The sequence below is a fragment of the Triturus cristatus genome, chromosome 6 (assembly GCF_964204655.1).
Source record: "Triturus cristatus chromosome 6, aTriCri1.1, whole genome shotgun sequence".
Lineage (NCBI taxonomy): Eukaryota > Metazoa > Chordata > Amphibia > Caudata > Salamandridae > Triturus > Triturus cristatus.
In genome coordinates, this window is record NC_140589.1 from 324,606,953 (window position 1) to 324,621,189 (window position 14,237).

A 14,237-nucleotide genomic window follows, 5' to 3' on the forward strand; every position below is an offset into this window, starting at 1 on the left:
CTTTGGGGGTAACATATCCAAAGACATTGAGGAACAGGCAGAGTTCAGTCAGCAGAGTCATTGGGAACAATGCCAAAATCGGCAGGCCTTATTGAAGACCAAGGTGAGTGTAGCAGAGTCATTCATAGGACAGTGGAAGCTCGTGTTCCTAGGCATGACGGTAAGCATAGATAAAAGCAGAAGCTGTCAATTTGGCCCAGATAAATGCTACCGCTGTCTTTTTTGCAGAAATGTGGATTCTTCCACATCTTCCTCCTCTGATGTTTCATGTGCCTCCCGAGTGCGTGATGGTGTATTGGCTGGAGCACTGTCAGGCTGTGACACATCAGGGGGGTGAGAGGTGGATGTGGAAGAAACAGCAGCATTCATCGGTTCCAAATGATGAGGCATCACTGCAGTGAGGATGAGCTGCAGGACTCCAGCAACGTCTCTGTGATATGCACCCATGGATGCCAAGTGTGAGGCCTGCATGTTCTCCATGATCTTTCTCAATCCATGAAACTCCTTGGTGACATCTCTGGAGCCACTTTGACTGGACAGTTATTCTTGTTTCTGAGTCAGTACTCCAGCGATGTCAGCCATGGAATACTGGAGAGCATGGAGCGGACTGTGGGTGCCTGTGATGGACTCTAGGGGGTCCCTAATGGGACTGAGACACCCACAGACCCCATCTTGTTTGTCTGCCAGGCTGTAAAACCCCACCCGTACCTGACCAGCCATCTTCTGCTAGACCTCTACTGCACAACGTTGAAATGTTAGAAGTGGGTCCTTAAGTTCCTGGGATACAGCTGTGGTGGTAGGTGCTTGCTGCTGGGTGTTTTGGGCAGGGGGTGGAGCTTCCACAACGCTGCTGGATGTCCCCACTTCCGGAGATGGGCTGCCAGCAGAGTTGAGCAGCTCTTGGAGGGTGTCTTGGTCAATGGTTAAGATGTCTTCATCTTCATCATTGAAGAGTGCGACATGCTGCTGCACAGTAGGGGATGTTTCTCCCTCTGCAATGTTAAGGGGAGATGCTGTTGTATGTGTGTCTCAAGTATAGTAATGCACAATGCAGTACACATGGAAAGATCAAAAGAGTTGGGAAAAGACAATTTCCTATATATTTGCATGTTAGGGATCAGGTTTTTCCTTGCATACCTTTCTTACTAGCCTCCTATTGTCTTCGCCCTTGTGACCATAGGGCAGCATGTTTTTCTATAGATGTTGCAGTGTGGACACACAACACAACACTGATTACCATCACCTCTCCCACCACGTAAAGTGTGTATGTATGCCTTGGTTACATGGCAGTGATTTACAGTGGCTTGTAAGTGATGGTAAGCCAATATCACCACCCTAACATCACACCAAGTGATCTTGGCATGGGGATGGGTGCTTAGAAATATGCACCACTGATGGACACATGGTTTCCATGCATGTCAATGTGTAATGGCCATCTCACATCAGGACTGTGATTTCTGTACAATACTGTTTACTACATGACACTTGTAGATAGTTTGATGTGGATGACTGCATTTTGACAGATCAGGTGAAGGTGACATGTAGCAAGTTGACATGCATAAGTGCAAAATTGTGAATCTTGCTCTGTGTCATACTTCACTTGACATGCACCTTAAAAGGGACTGTATGGTTCAGTGAGCATGGCACACGCACAAAATATTTTTTATTTGTAATGGGACACATTCCTGATGTGCATAGTCTTTACACTGTACTTTTGGATGCATTTCCCTTCTGCTCCTAGTTGTACATCACATTGGCCCTCCAGTTTGTTGAATTTGGACAATATGGAATATGCACCTTTAAGGCACAAGGGTGCATATTTTCAATGCATGGGGAATGCATGTGTTTAGACTACAGAGACTCACAACATGCTTTGTCACTTTGGGAACACAGGGCTGCATCTCATGACCAAGCAAAGGGGCATATTGACTGGGGAGGTTGCAGATTGTGGCATTGGCCTACTAGGCTCAACACCACACTCAGACAAATTGTTAACACAGGGCTGCATCTCATTGGCAACAAGGAGACACAGCCCGGTGAACTTCTCATCTCTTGTGCATTCGTTCACAGGCCAACACCGATGCCGGCACACATGCACTATTGTTCAGCACCTGGCATATGGCATGATTCCCTTGTTACCTAATATTGCATGCATCTATCCCTGGGTGCGAATGACAGTACGTTGCTATATCTAAGAGGAGAGTAAGTAGGGACCCTTAATATCTGAATGGTTCTCCAGAAACTGACCCAGACCCTTCCATATGTTTCTAAAGACACAATGTACCTGCTGCATCCTCCGCTAGATAGGAAAAGGCTTGGTGGAGAATCCTCCCTGGATCAATGGCACCATTGCCAACACCAGCATCTATCTCTCAGCACAGTAGTGACTGCAGGTTATGGACAGTAGTGAGTCTGAAATCAAATTGCCCTAGCAGTAAACCGAATCCTCGCCGGAAAGTCAACAACATGAACGACTGTCTGCAACACCTGATCTTGAAGTAGTAGGAACAATTTGCAAACAAAAATTAATTGTGGTACACCAGGTGGACATTGTGGTACCAGAGGCAATCTGAAGCATCTGAAAATTCAACACATAATCACGTAGGAAGAGTACCTCAAAAACATAGCTGGTGGTGGTGAGAGAGAATGCTTTCAACTGATGGAAGAAGGTGATAATGAAGAAGAAGAGGAAGTGGGTGTCATGTGAAGCATCCCCAAAACTGCTGCTTGTAGTGTGCAGTAATCACCAGCAGAAACCTCAGAAAAGCTCAAGGGACAGTGAGATATACCCATCCCAAATTTCCTAAGCAACCTTCCTGCTCCCCGTAGGTTGCAAGTGGAGGTATCACAAAGAGATCAATCAAAACGATGTAAAGGATCTGCTTCATATGGTTACCCCCACTTTTTGCTGATGTTTCACTGTTTTTTTACTTTAGTCTGGCTTGGACCTTACCATTCAGGGCCCCAGCCTAGCTGCTTCCTCTCTAAATTGATTGCATGTACTATAGGTACACTCCAGATTGGATTCTGGGGTACCCTTATAAGTACCTAGTATATGGTATACTATGTACCCAGGGCATAGGTACCCCAGGGGCCTACCAGGGGCTGCAGCATGTAACATGCCACCCCTGGGAAGTCATTCAAAATGACACAACAGGTCTGCTACAGCAGCCTGTGTAAGGTGGTGTATGCACCCCTTACTGGGATATAGGTTACCTATATCTCTCCATATCACTGCACATGTAAACCTTTCAGTCACCCCTATGGCAGGCCTTACCAATCCTGAAGGCAGGGTGCTGGGTTTCATGTGAGAGGGTGCCCATGCATGAGCAGAGCCCCTCTGCAGCTTTCAGAACCTTTACTCTGGGGTTGTTTGTGATGTAGCCAAACCATATACTCTTAAGTGCAATACAACCTCGCGGTAAATGCTAACTTTGGAATGGCTGCATGGAAACATGTTGTGTTTGGTGTCAAACACCTTGGAATCATACCTCCACACCAGTAACTGGTGTGGGAGGTATGATTCCACCCTACTAGAGGGAGAAGCATGGCACCACCGGTACACCCGGTACCAGCTTAACAGACCCTGGCATCACAAAATGGATGCTGCCAGCCACAGACACGATTCTGCCATCCTGCTGCTGGATGAAACTCTGGCAGGGGAGGCCTGGACAATAGGTTTTCTAACACATGGAGGTGTAACCACCTCCCAGACAGGCTTTAGCGTGTTGGGGCTGGGTAGGTGCACTCCAAGAGTGCTTTGATGTCTGCACTGGGGGCACATTTGGTGTCCCTATGCATAGTTCAGCTCAAACTGGTTGCAGGGGGTGGGTTTCCTAGCTTAACCAAGGCTGATCCGTGCTCTCAGCAATCCTGAGACCCAAAGCCCTCATGGGGACCGTGCAACCCGAACCTCCGGATACCGCGACCATTTGCAGCAGCATATGCTTTTTGGCGATCCCTGAGGCAGTGCTTTGGGGTACTTGTAGTCCAGACCCCGAGCAGTGGTTCCACTGAAGATTGCTGACCTTCACTCCTCAAATGACCCATGGGCTTTTATCTAGTGATCCCTCTCGAGGTCCCTTCGCGATCCCTTGTCCGTCAACTTGTGGGTCCCTGAGAAGGGTACTTTGACTTTCAATGGGCTTACCTGGTTGCTCCAGAAAAGCCCTGACTCTCCATTGCTTGGGGACTCCACAGGACCTTGCTGTTCAACACCGAAGCCATTTTTCTCTCACCGCGCGGGGTGCTGTTGCCAAGGCTTGTTGGTCTCCAGTCCGGAAACTGACCCCCCCAGCACTCGAGATTCTTCGTGGGACAGCTCGCCTGTGGACTGTGGTCGTCGTCGACACCTCCTGGTCCCCGTGGCAGTGGAGTCAAGCTTCACCACTTCCCACCTGAAACAACCAACATCAGTGGGCATTCATCTATCGTGCCCCTGGTCACTGGCAAGTGAACCAGACTCTGTCCCCTCTGCTTTCAGGTTCTTCACTTCTTTGATCCAGGCTTGGATCACACCGTACACTTCTCCTTTCCACAGCAGCAGCACTTTGCAGAACATCGCCATTGAAATCAACGACGTTTCCCAACACCATTTGACACCTATGCACCTGGCTTCCCCGGGTGAGGTAACACGAGTACTCGGGTGCTCTCGTGGGTGCTGGCCGTAGAACACCCTGGCCCCCCTGTAGAGCTATGAACTTGCTACTATTAAGGAAGCAACCATCTATGGATAAGTAATTACGGACTACATCTCCCATTATTCATTGCGTTTTGTCTCATCCAGAGCAGCTGCATATCAGCGGACGATTGGATTAAAAAGGAGGATGTGGCCCGGCTTGCTTCCTTCGACTGCGGTGCCTCTGAGGAAGTGAACTACGAAACGCGTCAGGTGGCAGTCGTATGCTAATAGACTGAGAAGCGAAGCTGTGCATACCAAATAAATGCTTTTACTGGGGAAAAGAGTGTCGTGTTCGAGTGCTGCTTGCCTTGTGGTCACCCCAACGAGCCTTGATGTAACAAGCGGCAGGCCAGCCGCTGAGCGAGCACCACCCCATGTGAAGGGGGCCACGAGTTCCGAAGTACGGGGCTCAATGTGGAGCACGGCGCATGGATTGAGCGCGGCTTCACTCCTTGGGGCTCAATGTAGAGCTATGAACTTGCAACTATTAAGGAAGCAACCATCTATGGATAAGTAATTACGGACTACATCTCCCATTAATCATTGCGTTTTGTCTCATCCAGAGCAGCTGCATATCAGCGGACGATTGGATTAAAAAGGAGGATGTGGCCCGGCTTGCTTCCTTCGACTGCGGTGCCTCTGAGGAAGTGAACTACGAAACGCGTCAGGTGGCAGTCGTATGCTAATAGACTGAGAAGCGAAGCTGTGCATACCAAATAAATGCTTTTACTGGGGAAAAGAGTGTCGTGTTCGAGTGCTGCTTGCCTTGTGGTCACCCCAACGAGCCTTGATGTAACAAGCGGCAGGCCAGCCGCTGAGCGAGCACCACCCCATGTGAAGGGGGCCACGAGTTCCGAAGTACGGGGCTCAATGTGGAGCACGGCGCATGGATTGAGCGCGGCTTCACTCCTTGGGGCTCAATGTAGAGCTATGAACTTGCAACTATTAAGGAAGCAACCATCTATGGATAAGTAATTACGGACTACATCTCCCATTAATCATTGCGTTTTGTCTCATCCAGAGCAGCTGCATATCAGCGGACGATTGGATTAAAAAGGAGGATGTGGCCCGGCTTGCTTCCTTCGACTGCGGTGCCTCTGAGGAAGTGAACTACGAAACGCGTCAGGTGGCAGTCGTATGCTAATAGACTGAGAAGCGAAGCTGTGCATACCAAATAAATGCTTTTACTGGGGAAAATAGTGTTGTGTTCGAGTGCTGCTTGCCTTGTGGTCACCCCAACGAGCCTTGATGTAACAAGCGGCAGGCCAGCCGCTGAGCGAGCACCACCCCATGTGAAGGGGGCCACGAGTTCCGAAGTACGGGGCTCAATGTGGAGCACGGCGCATGGATTGAGCGCGGCTTCACTCCTTGGGGCTCAATGTAGAGCTATGAACTTGCAACTATTAAGGAAGCAACCATCTATGGATAAGTAATTACGGACTACATCTCCCATTAATCATTGCGTTTTGTCTCATCCAGAGCAGCTGCATATCAGCGGACGATTGGATTAAAAAGGAGGATGTGGCCCGGCTTGCTTCCTTCGACTGCGGTGCCTCTGAGGAAGTGAACTACGAAACGCGTCAGGTGGCAGTCGTATGCTAATAGACTGAGAAGCGAAGCTGTGCATACCAAATAAATGCTTTTACTGGGGAAAAGAGTGTCGTGTTCGAGTGCTGCTTGCCTTGTGGTCACCCCAACGAGCCTTGATGTAACAAGCGGCAGGCCAGCCGCTGAGCGAGCACCACCCCATGTGAAGGGGGCCACGAGTTCCGAAGTACGGGGCTCAATGTGGAGCACGGCGCATGGATTGAGCGCGGCTTCACTCCTTGGGGCTCAATGTAGAGCTATGAACTTGCAACTATTAAGGAAGCAACCATCTATGGATAAGTAATTACGGACTACATCTCCCATTAATCATTGCGTTTTGTCTCATCCAGAGCAGCTGCATATCAGCGGACGATTGGATTAAAAAGGAGGATGTGGCCCGGCTTGCTTCCTTCGACTGCGGTGCCTCTGAGGAAGTGAACTACGAAACGCGTCAGGTGGCAGTCGTATGCTAATAGACTGAGAAGCGAAGCTGTGCATACCAAATAAATGCTTTTACTGGGGAAAAGAGTGTCGTGTTCGAGTGCTGCTTGCCTTGTGGTCACCCCAACGAGCCTTGATGTAACAAGCGGCAGGCCAGCCGCTGAGCGAGCACCACCCCATGTGAAGGGGGCCACGAGTTCCGAAGTACGGGGCTCAATGTGGAGCACGGCGCATGGATTGAGCGCGGCTTCACTCCTTGGGGCTCAATGTAGAGCTATGAACTTGCAACTATTAAGGAAGCAACCATCTATGGATAAGTAATTACGGACTACATCTCCCATTAATCATTGCGTTTTGTCTCATCCAGAGCAGCTGCATATCAGCGGACGATTGGATTAAAAAGGAGGATGTGGCCCGGCTTGCTTCCTTCGACTGCGGTGCCTCTGAGGAAGTGAACTACGAAACGCGTCAGGTGGCAGTCGTATGCTAATAGACTGAGAAGCGAAGCTGTGCATACCAAATAAATGCTTTTACTGGGGAAAAGAGTGTCGTATTCGAGTGCTGCTTGCCTTGTGGTCACCCCAACGAGCCTTGATGTAACAAGCGGCAGGCCAGCCGCTGAGCGAGCACCACCCCATGTGAAGGGGGCCACGAGTTCCGAAGTACGGGGCTCAATGTGGAGCACGGCGCATGGATTGAGCGCGGCTTCACTCCTTGGGGCTCAATGTAGAGCTATGAACTTGCAACTATTAAGGAAGCAACCATCTATGGATAAGTAATTACGGACTACATCTCCCATTAATCATTGCGTTTTGTCTCATCCAGAGCAGCTGCATATCAGCGGACGATTGGATTAAAAAGGAGGATGTGGCCCGGCTTGCTTCCTTCGACTGCGGTGCCTCTGAGGAAGTGAACTACGAAACGCGTCAGGTGGCAGTCGTATGCTAATAGACTGAGAAGCGAAGCTGTGCATACCAAATAAATGCTTTTACTGGGGAAAAGAGTGTCGTGTTCGAGTGCTGCTTGCCTTGTGGTCACCCCAACGAGCCTTGATGTAACAAGCGGCAGGCCAGCCGCTGAGCGAGCACCACCCCATGTGAAGGGGGCCACGAGTTCCGAAGTACGGGGCTCAATGTGGAGCACGGCGCATGGATTGAGCGCGGCTTCACTCCTTGGGGCTCAATGTAGAGCTATGAACTTGCAACTATTAAGGAAGCAACCATCTATGGATAAGTAATTACGGACTACATCTCCCATTAATCATTGCGTTTTGTCTCATCCAGAGCAGCTGCATATCAGCGGACGATTGGATTAAAAAGGAGGATGTGGCCCGGCTTGCTTCCTTCGACTGCGGTGCCTCTGAGGAAGTGAACTACGAAACGCGTCAGGTGGCAGTCGTATGCTAATAGACTGAGAAGCGAAGCTGTGCATACCAAATAAATGCTTTTACTGGGGAAAAGAGTGTCGTGTTCGAGTGCTGCTTGCCTTGTGGTCACCCCAACGAGCCTTGATGTAACAAGCGGCAGGCCAGCCGCTGAGCGAGCACCACCCCATGTGAAGGGGGCCACGAGTTCCGAAGTACGGGGCTCAATGTGGAGCACGGCGCATGGATTGAGCGCGGCTTCACTCCTTGGGGCTCAATGTAGAGCTATGAACTTGCAACTATTAAGGAAGCAACCATCTATGGATAAGTAATTACGGACTACATCTCCCATTAATCATTGCGTTTTGTCTCATCCAGAGCAGCTGCATATCAGCGGACGATTGGATTAAAAAGGAGGATGTGGCCCGGCTTGCTTCCTTCGACTGCGGTGCCTCTGAGGAAGTGAACTACGAAACGCGTCAGGTGGCAGTCGTATGCTAATAGACTGAGAAGCGAAGCTGTGCATACCAAATAAATGCTTTTACTGGGGAAAAGAGTGTCGTGTTTGAGTGCTGCTTGCCTTGTGGTCACCCCAACGAGCCTTGATGTAACAAGCGGCAGGCCAGCCGCTGAGCGAGCACCACCCCATGTGAAGGGGGCCACGAGTTCCGAAGTACGGGGCTCAATGTGGAGCACGGCGCATGGATTGAGCGCGGCTTCACTCCTTGGGGCTCAATGTAGAGCTATGAACTTGCAACTATTAAGGAAGCAACCATCTATGGATAAGTAATTACGGACTACATCTCCCATTAATCATTGCATTTTGTCTCATCCAGAGCAGCTGCATATCAGCAGACGATTGGATTAAAAAGGAGGATGTGGCCCGGCTTGCTTCCTTCGACTGCGGTGCCTCTGAGGAAGTGAACTACGAAACGCGTCAGGTGGCAGTCGTATGCTAATAGACTGAGAAGCGAAGCTGTGCATACCAAATAAATGCTTTTACTGGGGAAAAGAGTGTCGTGTTCGAGTGCTGCTTGCCTTGTGGTCACCCCAACGAGCCTTGATATATATATATATATATATATATATATATATATATATATATATATATATATATATATATATATATATATATATATATATTACCTACTGGCGGTCGCCAGTAGGTAGTTATAGTTAGGACCACGTTTCCATAGGAAATCCGCAACATTCTATTTTGAATAACTTTGGCGCCGGTCGACGAATCCTCGCGAATTTTTCAAAATAGGTGGGGCGCTACGCTCCGCTCCTTCCCTGAAATTCTCGGGGGGATTCGTCAAGCGGGGGCTGAGATAAAAGGGGGGTCCCAAAACGCGTTTTTCCCATGCATTTTTCCATAGGACCTTTAGACAGGGCTACAGCCCGAACGTCTGAACAGAATTACTAGAAATTTGGCAGAGAGGTAGTCCTCAGGTCAAGGAAGTGCCTTTTGTAGGTTTGGTGTAAATCTGTTCAGTAGATTCTGAGAAAATAGCCTTTAAATCAATATATATATCTGAGCCAGCTTACGGTGTGCTTACGGTGCGCTTACCGTACGCGTACGGTGGCGTACGCAAGCGCGATTCTGATTGGCTCTTAGATCTTAGTAAACATTCGAATCGGTCGAAACCAGGAAGTGGCGGCCGCCATTTCGTGTGTTTCACTCAGAAAAAAAAGAGTGATATCTTGAAAAGGGGGCAAGGAGGAGAGTTACAGACCCCCTAACATTTGTAAGGGGGTCAAAGAAGGACAGAAAAGTACAAAGAAAACATTTATTGATTTTAAAACAAATCGCGGGGTACGCGTACCGTAAGCGTACGGTAAAAATAAAAATAAAAAAAGAAATGAAAATCAGATTTAAGTCTTTAGATATTAGGGGGCTCTAAAAAGAGCCGTTGTGTTTATGAAGTGTTTTTCGGTACCTACAAGTAAGTACAGATGCAGAGTCTAAGGTTCAAGAGGAAGACTCTGTTCCCTTCATCATTGAAGTGCACACCATCTCCTCTATAAATGTCTTGCATGTCATAACGCAAGTTGTTGTGGTAAATGGAACCCATACCATAGTCACGGAGGAAAGCAGAAACAGATTTGTTGACGTGCTTTCTTGCTTTGTCAATCTGCGGACAGAAATGATTGGACCAGTTCCATTTTTGCCTTTGGCATATGTTAGAAAACACAAAGGCAGTTTTAGGGAAAAGTGAAAACAGTTGTGCAAAGGTCTCCTTCATAAGCATTTCCAGACCTACCCCAGTCAAAGTGCCTAGGTCATTGCCACCACAGTGCACTATTATGAGGTCAGGGTGTTGGATGTGCATGAAGGATTTCACCAATGGCATCAATTGGTGCCACTTTAACCCTCTCTGACCAATCCATTTAATGTCTACATTTGGCAAAGCAAGGTCTCTCACCATATCTGTTTTCTCTGCATACTTTTCACTCCAGAAGACATAGCTGTGCCCTACAATCCACACTGTGAACATCTTCAAAGGAGAACTGGATGCACTCAGGAGGTGTCTTTCAGTAGAATGGCAATATGAAAAGAAAGACAGTTTGGAAATGGAGGCATACATATTTTTTTCAAAAAAAAAAGAACTGATTGGCTGTTTCATACCATTCTAGAATAAAAACTAGGCTGTATGTGTAAATTAATAGAAGCATGTTTTGTATTGGTACAGAAAAATGTGTTACCAAAGAACAGTACTATGGATTTGCTGTTAGGTTTGAAAAGTCAAGCACTCTTGCTCTGTGGAATTGAAACATTGTTTGGTGAACTTCTGACCTAACTCCACACAGCAGTGTTCCATGAACTGTTGCTATGGTAGCAGGCAGAAGTCAAGTTGGGGGAAGGGTACTAGGCAGAAGTCAAGTTGGGGGAAGGGTACTTTTGGAAAAGGGTTGCTTTTCAACCAATAGAAATGTGTGATTACATTTGAAAAAAAGGGGCAAGCACTGAGATTTGAAACTAACATGTATATGTGTGGAAAAAGAGAGGGAAAGTTTGCCATTATCTGGTTCTGCTGAGAGGAGAGAGGTGTAGAGAACAGAGATCCTGGCTCTGATAATCTGCTGTTTGAGTGCCACATTTCTTTCACAACTAACTAATTTTAAAGGTGAGTTTAGAGTTTGAGAGGGGATGTATATGGTAAATTAAGAAATGAATATTAGAAATGCAATTCTTTTTGTTGAAGTTGTGTTTATTATTTTCTGTTTTGGGAGAAATTTAAATGTGAGGAACAAGTAAAATAATATGGACTATGTTTTCACAATAAATTAATGTGTACTGGTATAATAAAAGAATAGTTTAAGGGTTTGAGGTTGGACTCAGTAATGCAAATACATTCAGCATCACTAAGGCTGGTTGCCCTTGCTGGAGTGTAGGCAGTCACCCAGGTTACAAATGGTGCTGGTCTGAAAAAGCAGTTTGGACATGTGCTTTTTAAAAAATCTGAAAAGTGGATTCATAATGTGTCAGTATGTAAAAATGTTTATCACTTGCAAAAAAAAAAGAGCAGTAAGTGTGCTTTCAAATTGGCAAAGAAATTTCGTTTTGTGACTAATGTGAAAACATGACTCTGTGTGCAAATAGGAGGGAGCCATTTTTTGGTGCAGAAGCAGACTCTTAGCACACACCCAGCTGCTTACCATGTGGAATCATGCACAGTATTCACAAGCGAGTGGGGTTTGAGGTTTCAGTCAGTAATGCAAATACATTCAGCATCACTAAGGCTGGTTGCCCTTGCTGGAGTGTAGGCAGTCACCCAGGTTACAAATGGTGCTGGTCTGAAAAAGCAGTTTGGACATGTGCTTTTTAAAAAATCTGAAAAGTGGATTCATAATGTGTCAGTCTGTAAAAATGTTTATCACTTGCAAAAAAAAGAGCAGTAAGTGTGCTTTCAAATTTGCAAAGAAATTTCGTTTTGTGACTAATGTGAAAACATGACTCTGTGTGTAAATAGGAATTACAGGCAGAGATTTATTGCGTATTGCTCTGGTGATTTCACAGTTGCATTAGATGGAAAGGGGGAGCCATTTTTTGGTGCAGAAGCAGACTCTTAGCACACACCTAGCTGCTTACTATGTGGATTCATGCACAGTATTCACAAGCGAGTGGGGTTTGAGGTTTCAGTCAGTAATGCAAATACATTCAGCATCACTAAGGCTGGTTGCCCTTGCTGGAGTGTAGGCAGTCACCCAGGTTACAAATGGTGCTGGTCTGAAAAAGCAGTTTGGACATGTGCTTTTTAAAAAATCTGAAAAATGGATTCATAATGTGTCAGTCTGTAAAAGTGTTTATCACTTGCCAAAAAAAAGAGCAGTAAGTGTGCTTTCAAATTGGCAAAGAAATTTCGTTGTGTGACTAATGTGAAAACATGACTCTGTGTGCAAATAGGAATTACAGGCAGAGATTTATTGCGTATTGCTCTGGTGATTTCACAGTTGCATTAGATGGAAAGGGGGAGCCATTTTTTGGTGCAGAAGCAGACTCTTAGCACACACCCAGCTGCTTACCATGTGGAATCATGCACAGTATTCACAAGCGAGTGGGATTTGAGGTTTCAGTCAGTAATGCAAATACATTCAGCATCACTAAGGCTGGTTGCCCTTGCTGGAGTGTAGGCAGTCACCCAGGTTACAAATGGTGCTGGTCTGAAAAAGCAGTTTGGACATGTGCTTTTTAAAAAATCTGAAAAGTGGATTCATAATGTGTCAGTCTGTAAAAATGTTTATCACTTGCAAAAAAAAAAGAGCAGTAAGTGTGCTTTCAAATTGGCAAAGAAATTTCGTTTTGTGACTAATGTGAAAACATGACTCTGTGTGCAAATAGGAGGGAGCCATTTTTTGGTGCAGAAGCAGACTCTTAGCACACACCCAGCTGCTTACCATGTGGAATCATGCACAGTATTCACAAGCGAGTGGGGTTTGAGGTTTCAGTCAGTAATGCAAATACATTCAGCAACACTAAGGCTGGTTGCCCTTGCTGGAGTGTAGGCAGTCACCCAGGTTACAAATGGTGCTGGTCTGAAAAAGCAGTTTGGACATGTGCTTTTTAAAAAATCTGAAAAGTGGATTCATAATGTGTCAGTCTGTAAAAGTGTTAATCACTTGCCAAAAAAAAGAGCAGTAAGTGTGCTTTCAAATTGGCAAAGAAATTTCGTTTTGTGACTAATGTGAAAACATGACTCTGTGTGCAAATAGGAATTACAGGCAGAGATTTATTGCGTATTGCTCTGGTGATTTCACAGTTGCATTAGATGGAAAGGGGGAGCCATTTTTTGGTGCAGAAGCAGACTCTTAGCACACACCCAGCTGCTTACCATGTGGAATCATGCACAGTATTCACAAGCGAGTGGGGTTTGAGGTTTCAGTCAGTAATGCAAATACATTCAGCATCACTAAGGCTGGTTGCCCTTGCTGGAGTGTAGGCAGTCACCCAGGTTACAAATGGTGCTGGTCTGAAAAAGCAGTTTGGACATGTGCTTTTTAAAAAATCTGAAAAGTGGATTCATAATGTGTCAGTCTGTAAAAATGTTTATCACTTGCAAAAAAGAAGAGCAGTAAGTGTGCTTTCAAATTGGCAAAGAAATTTCGTTTTGTGACTAATGTGAAAACATGACTCTGTGTGCAAATAGGAATTACAGGCAGAGATTTATTGCGTATTGCTCTGGTGATTTCACAGTTGCATTAGATGGAAAGGGGGAGCCATTTTTTGGTGCAGAAGCAGACTCTTAGCACACACCCAGCTGCTTACTATGTGGAATCATGCACAGTATTCACAAGCGAGTGGGGTTTGAGGTTTCAGTCAGTAATGCAAATACATTCAGCATCACTAAGGCTGGTTGCCCTTGCTGGAGTGTAGGCAGTCACCCAGGTTACAAATGGTGCTGGTCTGAAAAAGCAGTTTGGACATGTGCTTTTTAAAAAATCTGAAAAGTGGATTCATAATGTGTCAGTCTGTAAAAGTGTTTATCACTTGCCCAAAAAAAGAGCAGTAAGTGTGCTTTCAAATTGGCAAAGAAATTTCGTTTTGTGCCTAATGTGAAAACATGACTCTGTGTGCAAATAGGAATTACAGGCAGAGATTTATTGCGTATTGCTCTGGTGATTTCACAGTTGCATTAGAAGGAAAGGGGGAGCCAGTTTTTTGGT